Source organism: Pinus tabuliformis, chromosome 6 (assembly GCF_031772625.1).
Source record: "Pinus tabuliformis cultivar Carrire ecotype Pingquan chromosome 6, CPIR1, whole genome shotgun sequence".
In the NCBI taxonomy this organism is placed as follows: Eukaryota; Viridiplantae; Streptophyta; class Pinopsida; order Pinales; family Pinaceae; genus Pinus; species Pinus tabuliformis.
In genome coordinates this window covers 1,805,292,238-1,805,313,599 of record NC_142292.1, presented here as the reverse complement: position 1 = coordinate 1,805,313,599, position 21,362 = coordinate 1,805,292,238, and positions in this window count along the sequence as shown.

Below are 21,362 nucleotides of genomic sequence, written 5' to 3'. Positions count from 1 at the left end.
AATACTACAACTCAATGGTATATATTCCATCCGAAACCCAGCTATTTGTCGCATGTTCCTAAGGGTTAAGATTTTGGAAAGACAATTTGATCTTATTCAATATCAACATATTTCGAGAAACTTAAACACATTAACTGACTCATTAGCAAACTATGTGTTAGATAGACATTTGCAACATTTGTAAAAAGAAACACATCATCAATGTTTTACATGTGGATCATGCAGCTCAACCAAAATAAAACTCCGAAAATCAAAAATATATATAACTGTTTATGGTTTACACATAATGTTCTATAACCAAGAAAAAATTGGTCAAATGACCCAAAAAACTCAAAATACTAGGGGGCACCCTAGTCTAATGATGCTTGTGATAGCAAGTCACAGCCTGTGCGATCATGCGTAAGAGACGAGTCCATCGTTTGGGCACACCAGTAGTATGCCCCTGTAACCGCAAAGGTAGCTCGTCGGTCCTCACATCTGGAATACCGAGAGTGAGGCCCTCAACCTGCTCCTGTAATGCTGTGAGAGTCTCGGCCACATCGAGGTCACGAAGAATAGCCCTTCCGACGGGCTCTCCTGCTGGGGTAGCAGCTGGTACTCTCAGGCGAACTACTGGACAAACTGGACCAACATTTGCATGTACACATGAGTTTGATTAAAGTCTTGATAGAATAAAGCACAAGGACATTATAAACAAAAAAGATAAACAGGAATATCGTCAAAGATTTTACCAATGGCGCCCCACTGCTCGCCATCCGGCAGTACTAAATCTGGATCACCCCGGAAGTCCATGCGAGTGTATGCATACTCAGAATAAACCATCTCCTGACGATCAAACCACCTGAAGAAGGTATCAGAAAATGAAATCTGAGACTGGCCAGCATGCCTAGACATATGGTCAACCCATCTCTGCATACGTGGTTCAGTAGGAGAAGGTAAATCGAGTGCAATGTACTGCGGCTACATTAGTGGTATCTTCTCCAAGGCAAAGGCGGTCAAAATAGAACCATACCCAAAGTTCTTCAACCTCCCGCTCTTTATCTTGGTCAACTGTTCTTTCATCACAAGAAGTATTGCGTCGCACCAGCTGAACACCTTCGGTTGGAAGCATTCCAAGGCATGCTGCATGTAATATCGGTTGGCTACATTAAGAGCCGCACCACCGGCCATCCTACCAAAAGTAAACAGAATAGTCCTGAGGGACCTGTTAGTGACATCACAGATGATGATCTCGCCGTCTTTACTCTGTTGAGATCCTTCTCTGCAGTACCGGTGGACATAATCTCTCACAGAATCGCCTCCTCGAGCGGAACCTGACAAAGAGATGGGGGCACCCTGCCTCGACAAGCCAGTCAAGAAATAGATTTCTACTACAGTCAAGGGGATAGATTTGCCCCTGATCTGGAAAACCTGATTGGTAGGATCCCAAGCATCGAGCAAATACTGCAGTAAGTTGATCTGCTGTCTCATGCTAGAAATGCGGAAGAACTTCAGCAAGCCACAGTTCCGCAGCGCGTTCACTGTAACTGGATCATGTAGGGCAAGCATGTCCTCTTCTTCATGCTCACGTTCTCACCGTGTAATGGTCATCTTACTCCAAAGATCTCTGAAAAACAAACAAGAGAGGAGTTAGGTCCTGATTTTGGTGAGAAACAGGCAAAAATTCCATCAAAAATTGTGCATCAAATTCTCTTTTTGCGCCCAACGCACCTGCAGCAGTGTTCTAGGTGCATTGAATGTTATATAGCCTTTAGACAGGCCAACATTCAACGTAGTTTTCGATACACTGAGGGTGCGCTGATGGCAGAACGAGTTCTTTAAACCCCAGGGACTCAGAAAAGCTAGGAATCAAGCTCAAAATGCAAAATGGAAACCATGAAATGAAAGAGATCAGGTTTAGCTCCTACCTGGTCCAAACGGCGCCGAGAATCATCCACAGAATCTCCTAAAATCAGCTGATGAAAATCGAGGGGGAAAGCACCTCCAAAGTCCAACAAACCAAGTTCAAATGAAATGGTAAAATGAGAGGTAAAAAACACTTTTTCATTACTTTTACATAGTTCAAAGTAAAATATTAGTGTTCTAACTTGTTTTCAAGCATATATTGTTCATTTCTGACTAGTTTGATGAAGCAGTTGAAAATACAGTACGATATTTGAAAGGACAAAGCTATTTATGGTAAAATCAAAACAAGGCCATTTAATCGAGCAGTTTTAGCACATAGTTCAAGCTCGTTAAAAAATAAACATAAGACATGAGCAAATGTTTCCACCCATGTTTAAGCTCATTAAAAAATGAACTATTCCCCGGTAAATAACCATCGTGAATGTAGTACTTCAGCCATTAAAGCCTTGGTGGTGTTTGCACCGTCACCTCCACTTTCATTGGCCGATCATTCACCTCCATTTGATTGTTTACCCATTTTGAGGAACAGCTGCGAAGAGTGATTTCACTAGCCATCCTTGTGACACTGCCGTGATTGGAAAATTCCAAACCTTACCTGGAATTGGCTGCTACCCGTTTTATCACTCGTTCCTCAAAAGACGAGTCTCCTTTAAGCTCTTTTCAACTGACCCATAAAATATGAAAAGATTACCGAGCCATTGGCCTCTCCAGCTCGTTAAAGGGATAGGAAGTGCTATCCCTCCTCTAGATTTTAATCTTTTTGGACCTGAGGGATTATTACACAAAAAGATCGAGCGCTTGTTTTGTTCGGCTCGTTAAAACTATCAAAAATTCATCCCTTCTGTATTGTTTTATACTTTTTCGGACTTAAGGGATTAGATGACGAAAAAGGAATTTTAGAGTTACCTTTATGTTCCTTTTCAGACTCTCTAAAATTGAAAAGGACCGAGTTATCTTTGTCGTTAAACTCGTTAAAAATATTAATAGCGACAAACTTGTCTTTAGACGAGAACGAGTTTCACTATCGCTAGGCTCGTTAAAACATAGCGATGGGTTTGCCCGAAGGGAAAATTATAGAACAAGCATATGTTAACCTCCTCAAGCTTGACAAAAATAAAGAGGTACTGGTCAGCAATGACTGGGGAAAAATTGGGAAGAAAACTCAAAGAAACATTGTTGGTAGCAAGTCGCTCTTGAACATGACACTTCCACTCCGTGTCTGAGTCGGGTTGGGTTGTTTCATTCATCGGTCACATCACCATGGTCATGCCATACCATCCACATTTGGGGTTAATGTTTCCAATCCATCACATCAGTGTCGTCGATATGTTCAAGAGAAGTCATCCAGAGAAGTCACCAGTGTCTCACCCACTACCATACATTATACTCCATTCTTTCATGATCGTCACCCTGAACCTTATATCACCAGATCGTTTTCACCTCCATCAAAATCATTTGCTCCGTTCCGTGTCATTGATGTGGGATTCATTAAGGCCCTCCTGTGATAGATCACTTCTTGTCGACATCAGCTCATTATCCAAGAAGTTGTTCTAGGAACACCCCATTCAGTACTTTGAAGCTTGCATGCCTCAATGGCAAGTTTCTCACTTCCGGCGACAGGTTTACATCAATGGCCTTCGACCGAAAGATTTTGCGTGTTGTTCGACGCCAAGTCCTTTATTCACACGACGTGAATTGTACTGTAGTACCTTGAGGATCATTATCATTATCGGTGATTCCTCTCACGCTTGTTAACAATTTACATCATTGACTGGTAATCAAGCGATGTCTTTCCATGTTCAACTTCAGAACATTTCTCACATGGATCGACTTGTACTTCAAGTGAAGATCGGACGAGATTGAAGACCCCGGATCTAGTTTCATCCATCTGGGCTGCGATATATATTTAGGGAAATAAAGACATTAAATGTACAGCATTGCAGCACAGATAATCATCCTACCAAAAGGATGATGGCTCTATCAGAATCATCAGTCTACACTCAGACGATTGTCTGCCCTATGTACATGAAAATGAATTTATAAAGCTGAGCATGGGAATGCCCGCCTCAGCTAGATCATGAAAAATGTATGAAGATAATGTATTGTATTGTATCTTATTACAGGTCTCCTCCCAGCATTGAAAGAACTTCGGATCCTCATAATAAAGCATTTCACCCGACACCAAAAGGTTAATGGCCTCATACTTTAGGGGGCAACTGTTATAGACATTTTTGTGCCTTACAACTCCAAGCATGAAATGTCCTTAAACCAAGGGCTCCTAAGTCCCTAAAAGTGTTGTTCTAAACCCTAAAGGAACAAGGTCAACAGATTACAGCTTCTCCCAGAAGTTCTCCACTATAAACTGCTCAGAATTGGTCAAAATAGGATCATTTCAGCTGCTCCATTGGCTAAGTGCGTTGCATTGCACCTAAATACACTGTGAGGGTGCGTTGCATTTCAAAACTCCCTTCTATAGGGTGCGATGGGTGAGAAATGACAAATGGCAGTGTCATTCCGCGAGGTGGAGAGGTAAAGGAAGCTTCGAAAATCTTCTCTTGTGACACTTGCCTCACTAAATTCGACCAAGGATGAGTAAGAGGCCCTCAGTCTCCAAGTGGAAGCAAGAACTTACAGAGAAAAGACACTAATCAAATCACAAGTTGACTCATCCTCCTTATAGATATTTATATTTGGATCCCTCATCCGAGAGACCCAGAGGCTGGAATTTTGCATATTGTAAGGAATTGCTATTGGTTTCTAGAGACAAACATCAGATTGTTGGGTGATTTATGCTTTGTTTGAGGTGAAGAGGGGCTTCTTTGCTGGGAGGTTGATGCTGGGTCGGAACCACTGGTTTTAACTCCTCCTGGATCCTGGCAGTGTCATTCCGCGAGGTGGAGAGGCAAAGGAAGCTTCCAGAATCTTCTCCTGTTACACTTGCCTCACTGAATTCGACCAAGGATGAGTAAGAGGCCCTCAGTCTCCAAGTGGAAGCAAGAACTGACAGAGAAAAGACACTAATCAAATCACAAGTTGACTCATCCTCCTTATAGATATTTATAATTGGATCCCTCATCCCAGAGAACCAGAGGCTGGAATTTTGCATATTGTAAGGAATTGTTGTTGGTTTCTAGAGACAAACATCAGATTGTTGGGTGATTTATGCTTTGTTTGAGGTGAAGAGGGGCTTCTTTGCTGGGAGGTTGATGTTGGGTCGGAACCACTGGTTGTAACTCCTCCTGGATCTTTTCTTGTTTATCAATAAAAACTATTTGAGTTCTCCTCCATGCTTTTGTATCATTGATGCTTGTTACATTTGTATGGTTAGCTTAAATCTGATCCTAAGTTGTTTATGAATATAGATCCATGTCTTTGTATAGTGTTCTCCTTCTGTAATCTTACAGGTACTTTGTGAAGCTGGGCATGCAAGGGAGCAGGTAGCTGGAGACCATCAAAGAAGAGAGTGATTGGATCAAAGGATTAGCGCAAGACACACGTTGGTTCTTTCTATTCCTCTCTATCTATAATTCATAAAGGAAATACAAAAGTAGTTTTTCTCTGTTTGTTTCTAAGGCAGCTGTCACAACTTAGTCGGATAGAGCAGTTCTAAATAAACACTTTTCCCTGTAACAAGGGGGACCCCAAGAAGGCATGAAAGTGGCTTGATAGGGGTCATAATGGGTCTCAGATGTCCCTTGCAGTTCCTGCTTGTAAGATCTAGGTCCATGTGGCCTCCTTTTGTTCATATAGTAGAGTGATTTAGTGGCTCCTTTTGCCCTCTGATATGCAGCTTTGATTCTAGGCAAGGATCAGCACTGATTCGTAGGATGGTATTCTTCACAGACGAAACACACTTCTAGGGAGTGCATTGGACATTCGTCCCTAGGATGCTTTCTAGTGCACCTGGGACAAAATATGGCCAAAGCCCTCTTTGCTTCCTCTTGCTTCTTTTGGATCCACAGGGTATCCAATTGCATGGCAAGAAACTGTCTCATATCACTCTTGAAATATTCCATCTGATCTTCAAATTCATCTTTGGACAAGGTGCCACTCCCAACATTTCTGCTTGTAGCCATTTGCTCCAGAGGAATGGCTTCTTCCTCTTCTTCCCTTGAGGTTCTTCAAATATGTCTTGTTGTCCACCTAAGGGTTCTTTAATCACAGCCATCGAAGAAGAGAGAATGTTGGTTGTGTGAAGCAGTGGGGGTGTTGTGCAATAATTTTTCTAACTTATCTCTACTCCTACAAGGCATGAAAGGAAATATTTTTGGTTGATTTTTTATTTTTTTTTCTGCTTGTACCTGCAAAAACTAAAATATATTGAACTGCAACTAACTATCTTGCTGAAATGAAAATGCGGAAACTAAATGAAAGCAGGAAAGGACTAATCTATTTTGCTAAAATGAAATTGCAGGAATGAAATGCTAGGCTACGCTTGCATAATTGAAATGTTAATCTACTCTTGCAGAAATGAAATTGCAGAATTTAAATGCTAATCTATGAAAGCGGGAAATTCTAGTCTACTTTTGCAAAAAGGAAATTGCATAATGGAAATGAAATAAACTACTTAGCAGAAGGTTGTAGTGGAAAATAGAAGAAAAGTAGCAATCACCAATACTCTGACGCTTCCCCGGCAACGGCGCCAAAAATATGGTGGGCTCCAGTATTGCAGCAATAATGCTGCAACTCCTGGAACTCCCTTCTTTAATTTTATCAGCCCAGTAGTTCGTAACAAACTTGGAAGCGACAGTGCTGTATGCACAAGTACTAGCTCTTGCCGCAGCTGTCACTTGGTCAACTGGCACAAGTCCACTAGGAGCTTAAGCCAATTTCTATGAGCTCTTAGAAGAAGTTTTTTAATTGATGGATGAAAGCTAACTCGAAGGAAGCTAATCTATTTGCGAAAAGAGATTGAAAAATTGAACGAAAACGCAAACCCTAGCAAACCCTAATTCTACCAGCTAGTCCTACTGATGCAAAGGAGAGAATGCTAACTACTGAAAGAGATGCCATTACTTCTATGAAGGTAAAATACATGTGTCTAGACTACCTCTAACTGAAGTAAACATCTTTTTGTATTTTTGAATAAGTTATTAGAATTATCATGCATGTTCTTTTAACTGGCTTTTGACTGTGAAGGGGTGGATCAAGGAGGAGAAATGCTTGGAAGAGGTCGGGAAGGTTCAGAGAGGGTCTAAGGAATCCTTAACACCCTTCCAGAGAGTTTCACAAAGTTTGGCTATCAGGAAACCAAATTTGTGAGCTTCTACAGGAAGTCTGCAGGGGTTCTACAGGATGTTTCAGGAATTTATACAGGATGTTCAGAAATTTCTATAGGATGTTTTAAAATTGGATTTTGAAGGATGGGTGAGTGAGGGAAGATGCATGAATGGATATGGAGGTAGGATAGGGGCCTGAAGTGGCCCAGGGACTGGTGGATGGAGTGGTGAGAAGGTGTAGATGGCTAAATTGGCTCAAAAAGGGATGAAACAATGATTGCACAAAAAGGTAGGGTTACGTGGGCAAGAGGACAGATGTGAGACGAGGATCCTAGCTAGGAGATGGAGCCGATGGCTCTGATGAAGCTTAGGTGGATGAAAGAGTGGTAGAGATGCTCTGCACTGTATACATTCAACTGAATCAACGAAGTCTTGCAAGTAATCAAAGTCCTAGCTAATCTAATCTAACTAATAATAAAGTGAATGAACAACTACTTTATTTGGAAGAGAACCATGTATATGAACTACGCAATGAAACATTTCAGAGATCTGAACACATAACCAACTTCTGCACATGAAAATCAAACACTATTGATTGCATGGCAAAGCAAAATCAGTGTTTTTGTGGGCAGCAAAGTCATCCTAGTCACAGCTCCTAATCCCACTAAGGGAGAGGTGAAACCATGGATGTTTGTTGGCCCTTTTCTTCAAGCTTTTTCTGTTAACAACCTATCAACTAAATCTGAGCATGAAAAGCTATTTTACTCATCAAAAACAACCTAAATAACAAAACAAGATTTAGATCTAAATAGCAGATTTTATTCTAAGAATGCAGCAAAGACACATGAAGGTAAACAAAGGAGGTACTGGGCACTTGAGATGGGCCCAACCCCAAGAGCTACAGCCTCCTAAGAGAGATTTAGAGTTGTTGCAAAGCTGGATTCATCTTTATTGAGCAAGAAATGTTACATTCCAAAAACTGTCCACAAGGAGAACTTGAAAATGTGCTGAAATGAAAAGCTAATCTACTGACTAAAATCGAACTACAAGCTAGCTAACTTCTACCTACAAAGTCACTACAAAATGACTAACAAAATGACTATCTACTGGCTAACCAAAATGAGGCCCTAATACTTCTTATTTATACAAATTGAGGACCCCAACAATCCTCCTAAACTTTAGGAACTCGACTGCCCAAAACTTGTAGTTAACAGCAGTCCTACTTGACTTGCTTGGCTGCCCTTGTGCTAATTGATTTGGTGGCCCTTGAACTCCGAGCTGATGGTGGAGAATTCGAGGTAAGGGCCCATAAATGAAGGGGACACCTTCCTACAAATCCTCTCCCTTGTTCTCCGACGAATTTGGCTACCAAGTGCTCATTAAAACCTTCAATTTTGTCTCCAAATTGACCAAAAAGGCTACACAAAGCACACATTAGACTTGTTGGCATAATGAGTAACCCAATTCACTCTATTAGCATAAATATAATCAAAAACATGCAATAAACTAATGAGAATGGTGGATTAAGTCAAATTAGGAGGTTGAATGAGCCCATATAATTATCCATTTTTGGGGCTCATCAGCGGGTGATAGGTAGAGACCCGGTATACTTATGGCATTAGATATATTAAACAATGAATCTCCTGTCCCTCTTCAGATAGTACACTAATGCCCATGACTCTTGAGGAATTTGAGTTCCTGATCTCAGCAGTGAATATACGATAGTTGCTCCGACCCCCCACCCCAAGGGCCTGTCATCACTAGGTTCTTTCTACTGGCCTATATTGTTAGGATGTCATCGACAGATCGTTCTATATTTCCTTGCAGTGTTTTATTGTTTGAACCTCTTAGACATGGAATCCCTCCTGAGGACATTCTCAGATAGTGTATTCGCTCATTTTCCATAATTAATGATCCTATAAGAACATTTACATTCTCTTCCTCTTTGATGTTTGCTTCTATCTATGTTATCAGTGGAGGGCTTCCCCCTTCCCTCTCTAATTCCTCTCCTGATTTGGTGATGCATAGCATTTTATCTTGTTATTTTTAGGGGCATGTTTAGTAGTTTATTTTATGTTATTTTATGTTTGACCTCTTAAATATTCTCTTATAGGAGTTTCTCTGGAACTCCAATAGTCTGTCACTATTGATTGTACCTTTGCATGCCACTGACCTACCCTTTTTATCATTCATGGACATTAATAAAATTATCTTATATCATATTTAATGCCAACAAATGATTTTTTGTTTATGTATTCCAACAGAAACCCAAAATACCCTCACAGCTTCCTAAACTGAATTTTGAGGCATAACCAAATAACTTCCTGAATGGAATTCCTAGGTATAATCTAGCAACTTCATAAAACCAAATTCTGAAGAATAACCTAACAAATTCTTTGAAATGAAAACTAACAACTGTTGGAATTAATAGATTATACTTTTAGTTGGTGAGTTGATATTGTGGGGACTATGTTGCCCTATAATTTGGCTACCATGTGTCAACCTAACTGTTGTTTGGAAATTCAACCCTAGAATTGGCGTGGTACAGAATTAAGAAGAAATATGTAGATGACCTAAGGAAGTGATTCTGGAGATTCTGCGACTGTCTTCAATCATTCTCTGTAAGGAATTCTGTCGTAGGTGTTAATTCTAAATAAAATTTTGATGAACACCGGTAACCTTCGACATCTTATAATTGGCGAGAACTAAGACATTTCATTCAAAATATTCATAGAGACCGTCAAACACATTAATTTGCAATCAATTACTTATTTAAAGCCAAATTTCTATAATAAGGTGGCTAAGCAATCTAGAAAATTTGATGTGTTAGGTTTTTTATACTCGTGAAATTGTGGGTGGAAGATGAGAAAACCAACACATTTATGAGGTTCAACGTCATCCCTAAACTGAAGGAATTGTACACCCTTGTGCAATAAGGTCATCCATGACATTATTGTCTATGTTCCTTGAACTCATAAATTTCAAATGGGTTTGTGCATTTTTTATTTTATGATAGACCATGATTGATTCAATTTAATCCAAATTTTCACGTTCACTTTCTACATTTATTGGACCAGTGCTTTTCCAATTCAAAATTGGATAGCATAGCAAGGTAAATCTGAATCCATGTCCTACCCAATGTATTTCAAGATGCTTTACAAATCTATTTTAAAGGTGATCGCTTAATATGACTTGTTTGAAATTTTGAATTGAATTGGGTTCCCTTCTCTTCAATTGTTATGTAAGTCCATTCCTTCTCATTAGGGAATTCGTAGCACTGTCACTTCAAGTATCAAAAAAGATTTTGAAATGCTCTAATAATTTTTGTTATTCCATTACCCATTGGGTCTGAGAATGTGAAGCAATTCAGTAATGCTTATAGAAAGCCTCTTAATGGGGCATGACCTCTGTAGACAAGTAACTCAGCCTTGGATTTGTAATCATTATAGGCCCAAAATTATTCAAACCTTTGAATTTGATTCTACATAGTAGAGATAAATTCCTTAAAATGCCATCCTCCATAATAGGACAAGGAGTCCATCTTGTGAGCTTACCAAGGACATAATTTTCTAAATATAACTCACATTCTAAGTTCTGCCTCTTAGGAATGCCTGTGAAATATATAGAAAATACCTTGTTCATTCACATTAACAATTGTTAGATATGAAACATTCCTCTATAGTAAAATTTGAACCATTTCTCCTTAAAATATAGGGCATACACCTTCGCAAGTGGGCTACATTTTATCTCAAGCCCTCAGTTTGGTCATCCAAATTGATTCCCTTGATTTGAAACACAATTTGACAGCTAAATGGATGCTTAAATTCAATGGCTAAATCTCATGGTTGGTGTGACGTACTAAACCACATGCCCCTCTGAATGGTAAGCTAGAGCAACATAACTCCCATGTCTATCGAATGTATGAAGGTGCCTATTTGTAGTTGATATACCTTTTTGAATCAATTGAAAATAATTCAAAAATGGTTCCTTTAATACAAAGCATAAGGGTGTAAGCACCACATGAAGAATATTCTATGTAATTTTTGTAAGCATCACAAGAAGAAGATTCTACGTAAGGTTCTCATGAGGTTAGAAAGTTACTATCCAAGTGTTTAAGAATTCACGTTAAATTTGTTTGGGAGGACCTAGAATTTTCAGGATAGAGAATTTATGTTGCATTAATGGAGGCATTCAGAAGGTTCATTTTTGTTCAGTTCATGTCCAAAAAAATTGATAGTAGGATCCCTTACCCTCCAAAACTCTTACACCTGTAGGATTATATCTGGGATTTGGATAGAATGAGGCATGTTGGCTGTTGCAATATTACATATTCACAAAAACATTTGTGTGTAGTTATGCATCATTATCGTTGGGTATTAGGTGTTAAAAAATTCAATATATTTTGGATGAAATACCTATTTTGAATGCTCCGGTGTGGCATTTTGGTGAAGGGTCCATATCCACTTGTATTTATTCTTGAATTTGATCCCTACATTGCATGTGCATTACTACAACTTTATATACAACTCCATGGATTGAATGTCTACCAATAGTATGGGTACTTTGTTGAATGCTCTGCTCTCACATTCTATATAAGAACTCATATCTAGAGTTATAGTTCTAGTACATTGCTACATTGTCACATACAACTCCATGGATTGAATTTATACCAACGATGTGTATATCCCATATCCATAGTGGGTCTTAATTATTTATGTACAAACGGTACATTCAACATTGTAATTGAATACTAACAAGCACAGATTAAGGGGGGATAAGTTTGTATTGAAATCTTTTGGAACACTCTCGAGTGATTTCATACAGTTCAGTTACATGTACACCCATTGATGGTAATCATTTCTAATAATTATTAAGGAATAATGTATGTCTGTCAAATATTTCAATGGTTTTGGGTGTAACAATGGAAATCCAAATGTTCAATTACTTTCCTCAATTCCATCCATATTTGGACACTTGAAACATGTTATATAATTTATCGTCGTGTGGCTGCAATTGTTACCCATAAATGACATTTAGGACATTATTAGGGAAAGCATGCATCATAGAAATTATCATCAAGATGCAAATTCATAGAAGTGGGCACAATATTCATGAACAAATACAATTGTTCTTATTAATGTGCATGAAATTAGAGAACAGAACTACTTCATTATTTGAAGCTCTAATGTTTTAATTTTGATTCAAAAATATGTGTTTATTTGTATTACATTATGAGGGATTACCCAAGATTTGTTAATCTTGAAACTGGCTTTGAGATGCAAGTACCTATGTTCGGTTGGGTTGAAGTGATAAGCATGTTTTGTGATGTCCAACACTCACATTTTCTTGCCTATATTTCATCAAGTAATTATTGTAAGTTTGACACCTTACTATGTGGGTGTCTCTATAATATAGGTATTGAAAAAATTTGATCCTTAGCTAGTATTGTATATGAATTGTTGTCCCAAGGTTGTCATCCTTTCCCTTAACCAATCTCGAGCTACACAAACTTGGCACAGTATCATGTCCTATTATTTTGTTCTATGCACTATTCTCTCTGCTTTTATGTTATTTGTTTGTATACCATATATGTTCTCTCTTATTAGAATGACAATTCAACATCATTTTTAATATCTCTAGTATATTCAACCTCCCCCCTGTTGTCATACTACAAAAGATTGGACTATTGTTGAAGTATCAATGCTTGCTAGTAAGGACGGTGTTGAAAGACTTTGGTCCTCATTTTGATCGAATCATTATCCCATGTTCATCATCATTTACCTTAAACAATCTGGATAGCCACACTAAGTTGGCACAGTTAGATAGATAAGATAAGATAAATGTATTAGTGGTTGACTTGTTTCAATGAAAGGCTTCAAATTCCCTAATTTTTCTTTTTCCCACTCTTATAAGCAAGAGCTATGTTGCATCTCTTTTTACTTTTGGCATACCTTGTTAAGTTTCAAAACTTATTATTTGTTTATGTTTCAAAGGGTCTTCCTGGAGGGGAATCCATATGTCCTTGGAATCACAATGATTGTTTCATTTCTTCATTCCATCTTTGATTAAATTTTTGCATTAAAAAATGGTAAGTTGGGCCTTTTTACTATCTTTTCAACTTGGGTTTATTCAGCTGTATTAACTATACTCTAATATTTTCCATTTTTTTGTGATATTGTTTCTTATTGGTTATAGATATTCAATTTTGGAACAAGAACAAGTCAATGGACGTTGGTGGTGTGGGGGTTAGCGAATTATTCCTTTGTAGCAGCCCTTTCTATAGATTTTCGATTCTCTTAAATTATATGCTTATCTGTTGGTTTCTTTACGATATTCGTGTGGTGGAAACTAACTCAATTAGTATGAATTTCAATTTTCTTAATTTTATAGTTGTTGTAAGGCATAAGAGTTGAGATGTCTATGACCACTGTTTTTTTGGATTTGACCCAACTGGTAGAGGAAGTCTTAAATGCTTTCTTAATTTTTATAGTGCTTATCTTTTAAAAATTTATCATTCTGACTTATTAAGTTGTTAATGAAATGATGTTATCCTTCCTTTCGTATTTGTACTTACATCATGTGGGAAATAAATCATAGTTGTGAACTTGTTAAGGGCGAATAAAGAAAAATTTGACCTTGTGATAAGCGATGTCTATATGCTTGACATGAATGGATTCAAGTTGTTGGAACTTGTGGGACTAGAAATGGACCTTTATGTTATCAGTAAGTGTAGTAGTTCATTTGGTAGACCTAGAAGTTGATTGCTTCTAGTTCTGTGTTACTTCTTTAGTTTGTTAATTCCCTTACAAGTTTTATGGCGACTAAAATATGACATGTACAGGTGGAATGATCGAAGCAAATTATTTTTGGTAGAACAGGGACTAGAAGTAGTGATGAAATGTAGAGGATTCACACTAACTTGATATGCAGGAAATTTCTACCTAAGTACAAAAATCAGAACTTATCTTTTTTACTTTTGGAGCCTTAAGCCCTAGATAAGGCAATAGGTTTTGATATAAAGTAGGAATTTCCAAGATAAGTTATGTGCTACATGTTCCATGGTCTTTTATAATTGAATTGGGGTTGGTACTGTAGTTAGGGGCACTTAGAGAAGATAAGGTGCAATTTTCAATTATTATGAGCAATATTTTCCTGCTTTAATTGTCACTTACCTTGTACTAGAAGCCTACATAAGTGATCCTCTCCCAAGTCGAATTGGTAGATATTACAAAAACATTTAGTGTATATTATTTAAGTTGTAAAGAATTCCTAACATGGAGGAATTAATGAACGAACCACCATCCATTAATTGCAATATAATTTTGTTGACCATGGCTATGATTACTATGAACATGGCACTAAAACTATACATTGATTTATGGATTCTCGTAGTGTGTTCTTCTACTAAATTGTTTTTTATTAATGATACAACGATGTCAGCAAATGGCAAAACAAGTGTTTTGATGAAGGGGATAACACATGAGGCTTGTGATTACTTGATGAAGCCTATCAAACTTGAAGAATAAAGAATACCTAGCCGCATGTTGTGAGAAAGAAGGAGGGAAACGAGCAAGGATCATGACAAGTTAGACCATGGAGATGAAAATGACAAGTTTACTCATGGACCAGAGGATGGAGAAATTGGTCTAGTGCCAATGATGGAATATATTGTAGTTGGAAGCTTAATAGGAAGAGAAAAGAACAAAATGATGATGAGGATGAACAGTATATGGAAGACCCTTCAACATCAAAAAATCCAAGAGTTGTTTGGTAAATGGAGTTGCATCAATAATTTGTCAATGTTGTTAATACATTGGGAATAAATAGTAAGAAACCTTATGTTGTACTATGTAACAACCCCTCCATTTATACGAATAATAGTTGATATGTGACATATAAATGGGGACCCTTTTAATTTTTTTAGTCTTTGAAAAAAAAATCCTAACTCTAAGAAATTTTGAAAACTCTTAGAGTAACAACCCAAGTTTAGGATCTTTATCACAAATTGCATTTCGCATTTTTCCCATGTGATAATTATAAACATCTTTAAGTAAATCCCAAATTGTCATATGCAATGAAACCCCCCACTGCGATATTCCGATCAAAATGCCTTGAGAACACATGATCACACTTTGCAGAGTCGCAAATAAGTAAGCCATGACATTGTGTCATCCTTTAATGATTTGCAAAATGTGATATTGCGATTTTCTCAATCACATTTCGCATTATATACAGGAAACTCTATATTATAATGTTTAACAGTTGCAATGCGCAATAAAGCACCAAGCGAGGGAAGTTACCGTGTTTTAATATAATAATGAATGGTTTCATGGGGTAATTAATGTTTAGCATCCCGAGGAGAAGTAATGATGTTTCAAGTTATGGAGATTTAACCTGAATATATCATTTGAAATCCTCCCACGATTCAAAGTCATTTTAGAGAGCTTTCAGCCTTAATTTCTCTATATCATCTGTGTTGATATATCTCTTGCATTTCAGGCAAGATTCAAAAGACATGTCATTGCAGAAGGTGATATAAAAGCAGAAAAAGTAGAGCATTACAGAATCTGAGCTATCAGAAATGTCTCCCATATTCTTTGATAAAGCTTGCAACGTTGATGGGGGAGCGATAGCATGGGAAGTAATATACAACATGCTTGAGGATGAGTGGCCCAAAATTACTGTTGTAACTAGAACGACTAATTCAATAAAACCTTCGAGAGTCCAATTCAAAGATGTCGCATGTTCTTTTCTTCATAGAATAGGAGCGATACTGAAGATCCTCCCGTATACTGATATGACTAGGTGGGTGGTGGAAATTCTCACTATTGATGACAAGAAATTCAGGAACTCGTGGATGGAGCTCATGGGGTCATTCAAAGCTGAAGAAGCAAAGAAAATGTACCATATACTTAACCCATAGGACATATATGATAAGTCATACCTAGCCAACTTTGCAAAGAAAAAATTAAGAACCTTTGAAGATGATCCAGGGCTGGAGGGTATTTGAGAACATGTTAAAATTTGATAAAACGAGTATGTGTCATGTAGCCTCCATAGTAAACCTGTACAACTATGTAGCTGCTATGTTATGTAGTCTATATGGATTACCTAACAATGCCAAGTTTTCCATAGAATGGATTCCTTTGATTGATTCCTATGTCAATTCCCACATTATGAATTGGGCCACTATCCTATTTGGTAACCTAGCCACTGCCATGACCAAATATTGTTAGAAGAGATCCTCCTCCACAGAGAACCTTCCTCCATTCTATTTCAGTTCCTACATCATGGATGCCATCTATTTCTGTACTAAATTTCCAATCATGGGTTGGAAATGGACCTTGCAAGAACCCTACCGTATCCATCTCAGCCATAAATAGATTTGGGAATCCCATTATATACCCCATTTTTATAAAATATGCCATGTTGTAATTTTTCGATTGCATCAATTAATTTTTAAAATTAAAATGCCCCAAGTTTTCCAGAGAAGCCGCTACATACCTTCTCGTAGTGGGTAAGCATTTCGTTGAAGAATGGTTTACATACACTAGGGTTTTTGGCAGTACAACAGACCCACATGTCCTCCCTTTGTATGTCTCCAATAAAATATTAGGAAGAGAAATAGCCGACGAGACTGTGGGAAAAGGATTTAGGAGGACGCTAAAAGAGAACAAAAATTCAATATGGCCATCTTTTCCTATTCGGCGCTGTTCCTTTTTATTAGAAAATTTTAACCATGCAACCATGGAGTCAGTAAGCCATGAAAGCCTCATGCTCCATACTTTGCCGAAAAAGCAATTTGATCGAGACAGAATAGCACATAACATTACTACTAGAGTGAAGATCAAGCCCTCTAACCATGAGGTTAATAATTCTGATGACCTTTTACATTCAGCTGAATCCTTCGAACAAGCATTTGAGTGGGTAAGGGAAAATATTAGTCCTAAATATTTTGAAAGATTTCAAGAATTCAGAAAGAAAAGGCTCGAGATAATTCCACTGCATTTGTTAAAAACCAAGGACAAGCCTACCCCCAGTGTGACTGTAAACATCGAGGGACCAAATTCTCGCATTGAGTATCAAGTGGATGCAGGGACAACACTGGATACAGGGAGGGACCAAGACACCGAGAATACAGCGAAATCCTACAAGAGGCAAGCCGAAAAGCAGGGTATGAGCGACCCACCTAAAGATACTGGTTTGGAGATCAAAAGCAACAATTTGGAGTAGGAGTTGGACCAATTCAATAAACGAATACAAGACACTCGTAAGATAGTAGATGCCTAGGAAACCACGGAATAGCACACTCCTCTACATACCCAGAAAATTACAGAGTCCGAGCCCATGGATGAGTTTGGGACAAGTGAGCATCAGAAAAAAATCATTCCAGCTTTGCCCACATCAGAAATTGTCCTAAAGGTGATTGAAATTCCTCCTTTAGATGTGTTATACAGCCCACTTCACAAGGCATCAGTGAGGAGATAAAGGAAAATAAAGAGGGTAGAGACACCCGAGATCCCACCTAGAAATGAGCTGATGGACATAGTCTAGAAGGACATTCCTTGTAATCCAGCTGAAAACTTGACCAGACTATCGCAGTTTACAGGGGGCATATGCAAGTACCAGCATCAATAAAGATACCAAGATATATATTTATTTAAGGGAAAAGGACGAGAAGATAGTGCATCTCGAGCAATAGCTACAAGTTGGAAAAGAAATGTGAACTAGCAAGCTGTTGAACAAATCGCTCAATTACAGTAGAATATCGAAGTGTTAAAGATAAGCCATGAAGCGGACATTTTTGCAGAGAACGTGCTAGTTCAATAAATGCAAGAGGCCATGGAAAAATATGAAGATGTCCCTACTGTCGAGGAATTCATTAAAGAGGCACTAGAGCTAAATTCCCTCCTATTAAAACAGTAAGAACAATTTTTCCAAAAGATGTCACATATCGCTCCTCATCTGATCACCAGTGACCAACTAACAGATAAGGCGATTGACCAAAGAACTGATTTACTAATCTAAAATAAATAATCTTAGAATTCATCGAGTGGAAAGAAACAAAAGAGGGAAGGAGGGATAATCTGCCTGAGATCGAGGATACACTTAAGGACATTCTATTCATGGATTTGGATGCGAGGATCAAACAAGCCGAATTAGTAGTGGAAAGAGAAGTAGGGGTGTCAAAGAATATAGTAAAAGCGATAAACCACATTTTTTATGCCACAAACCTGGTCAAAGATAGCAACTCGGAAATACTACCCGATTTAAATGACTTGCATAAAAGCTAGAAGGAAAGAGTGGAAATTCAAAGGGCAGCGATCACAAAGTTAGCAAAGATCGATTGGGAGGCATATTGGCAATACCTTGTCAAGCCACACAACCAAATCATGACCCTTAACTACTCACTCCATTCAACTCAGTGGATGTTGCCACCTCTCACAGATTTTATTTTCGTGGGATAGGTCAAAACACAATTTGGGGCACCTCCTCAAGTCAAACCGATGGCCAATATATGCGATTTAAAAAATAAGTTGGCAGACAAAAAGTCATCAGCATAACCTCTCCTCATCAAGTCACTTTTTATTTTTAGAGTTAGTTAACTAGTTAGGAGGAAGGTTGTTTGAAACCTCCTAAATTTTTTGTATAATCTATTTTTGAACATTATTTAGAATAGTATTTATACCCTTCTCGTGCACTTAGAGAAGCGTCCATAATTTTATCAAAAACATTTGAAAAGAATGCACTTCTCTAAATTTGTGAATGCTTTAATGAAATTATGGAACATGATCATTTCTTTTAAATATCAGACTACTTTCCTTTGTTGATGCACTATTTTATACTTGGAAGATAATTTGATCTGAAGAAAGGAGTTGATCTATGTCATTATTCAAATGAGTAGAACTTCACACATATGGTACTTCTATCTTTTATGATTAGTTATGTTTCCATTTAAATAGTGATAACACTTCATTTTCATGAATTGTATATGAGATATGTTCTGTTTGTTAAGCATTAATTGCACTACTATATGTTGCCTTGCTGAAACTAATTATTTTCATATATAATCATCAGATATATGTGATATAGTTTATGAATTTCTTTGACTAACTATTTAGTCAAAGAAATTATATTTACACGTTATCACCTTTGTTTAATGCGTGACTGATCTTTATTATTACATGTCAAATAGATATCTTTTTAGATCGCATATCACACAGAAATACCCGGGTTTATATTATATTAAGTTAGCTATAGATTTGCATGATATAATAGGCCATTTAATTATCACTATCCTTACTGCAATCACTTGGAAACCGCCCACTCTCATTTTAAAACCCACACTGGGAAATTGGTCCCATCATCCCCAGTCAAAGCCACCACTACAAATGGAAAAGGAGTTGTCTTAAGGTTCAGATGGGGTGGTTATCCCCCACGTTGGAGCAATAGAAATCTGAGGCTTCAACATTTTGGCACTAGAAGGAGGGCCATATGACTATGAATGGCATATAAACCTAAATATCAATAAAAAAACATTCATAAGGGTCATAACCCCTCCACAACTTCTACACCTACTAGATCTCATTCAAAATCTTCGGATCAGAAATATGAAGTTGTAGAAACATATCCCTCATCTCCTAAGGTAGTAAGACAACCACCTCCTTTAGATTACACTCCCGAGTCTCCCAAGGTTTGCTATTTGATACAAAAATTGAAACAGATATCCATTTCTGCCGAGAAACCAGAAAGACCCGAAGCTTCTGAAGAAAGTCGCACTTCCTTATTTCAAGAAACTGGTGCATTATCTAGATTACAAAGTGAAAGGCTTGGAGTAACCCCTTTTGAGTTTCCCATCCCTCCACGATGTAATAAAGTTATCACATCAAGATCTTAATGGGATACCATCAAGACCACTTCACCTTTCCATCCATTCACTTCTCCATTCGCTTTTGCTCAATCCACCTCTTCTCAACAATCCACTTCTCCAACTAGTACTGCTACTAGTAGTACTAACCCAGAAGTAAGTTCTTTTCCATCTATACCTACTTCTAGACTGACCTTCCCATCTTCCCAGTCTTGGACTGAAGTAATGGCCAATCAACCCGCTCAACCTTGGACAAATCCTAGTGTTGTTCTGGTTGGTAATCCAAATGCTCTCCCAACAAACCCATAAAAATGGTCACCTAAGTACAATCGTGATGATGGTCTCCCTGTTGAAGCACATCTAAATAAATTTGTGCTAGCCATGAATCTTAATGGAGTTGCACCTAAAGATGTTGTAATTAGATTGTTCCCTTATACTTTCCAAGGATATGCTGGATCTTGGTATTTCTCCCTTCCAGTAGGCTCAATAAGAGACTAGGATACTTTTCAAGAACTATTTGTTGAAAAATTTGGTGATGATAGGACCATAGAATCCTTAATCAATGACCTTTCCATCTTAAAATAAAATTCAGATGACAGGATCAAAGACTTCAACTCCAGATTTAACAAGTTACTAAACAAAATCCCAGCTGCCTCAAAACTTGCAGTCGATGTACAAATAGAATGGTACATATCATCCCTCCATTATAATATCACTATTTTTTTTGATAGAGCCAATAAGGATACCCTTTTAGAAAACATGAACGAAGTTCTATCTGTAGAAAGAATAATTATTGCTTTAGAAAAGAGCTCATAGATAGATGAAAGGAAATCAAAGGAATTAACATTTAAGGATGATTCGAAAAAGAAAACTCTAAAGGACCCCTTTGACGATGAAGGACTTCAGAAAGTGTTAAAGACCATGTCCAATAAAATTGTCAAAATCAAGAAACAACTTGCGGAATCATCTACTACCAGGAAAACCTTTTGCTCATTTAAAATAAATCCCTCTTCTACATATCATCCTCCAAATACTATTTATAATGTTGAGTTTGATCCGGAAACAGAAGAAGACTCCCCAACCGAAGAGAAAGCTAAAACCGAAGAAGAAGTAGAGCTAAACAGAATGTGGGACTTCATTCTTCCACCTGAAGAGGAAGCAAAAGCTATGTGAGTAGCAATAAGAAGTAAAAAATCTCCTGGTATGTCTACAACAATTCAGGAGAAGACAATAGCTAAGAAATATAAGACTACTCAAACTGATTCTATTCCATAGATCCTCCAATTGCTTCCAAAACATTAATGATCTTAGAAATAGTGGAATATAACATAGTCAAAGATATGAAAAAGACAAGAGAAAATATTTCATTA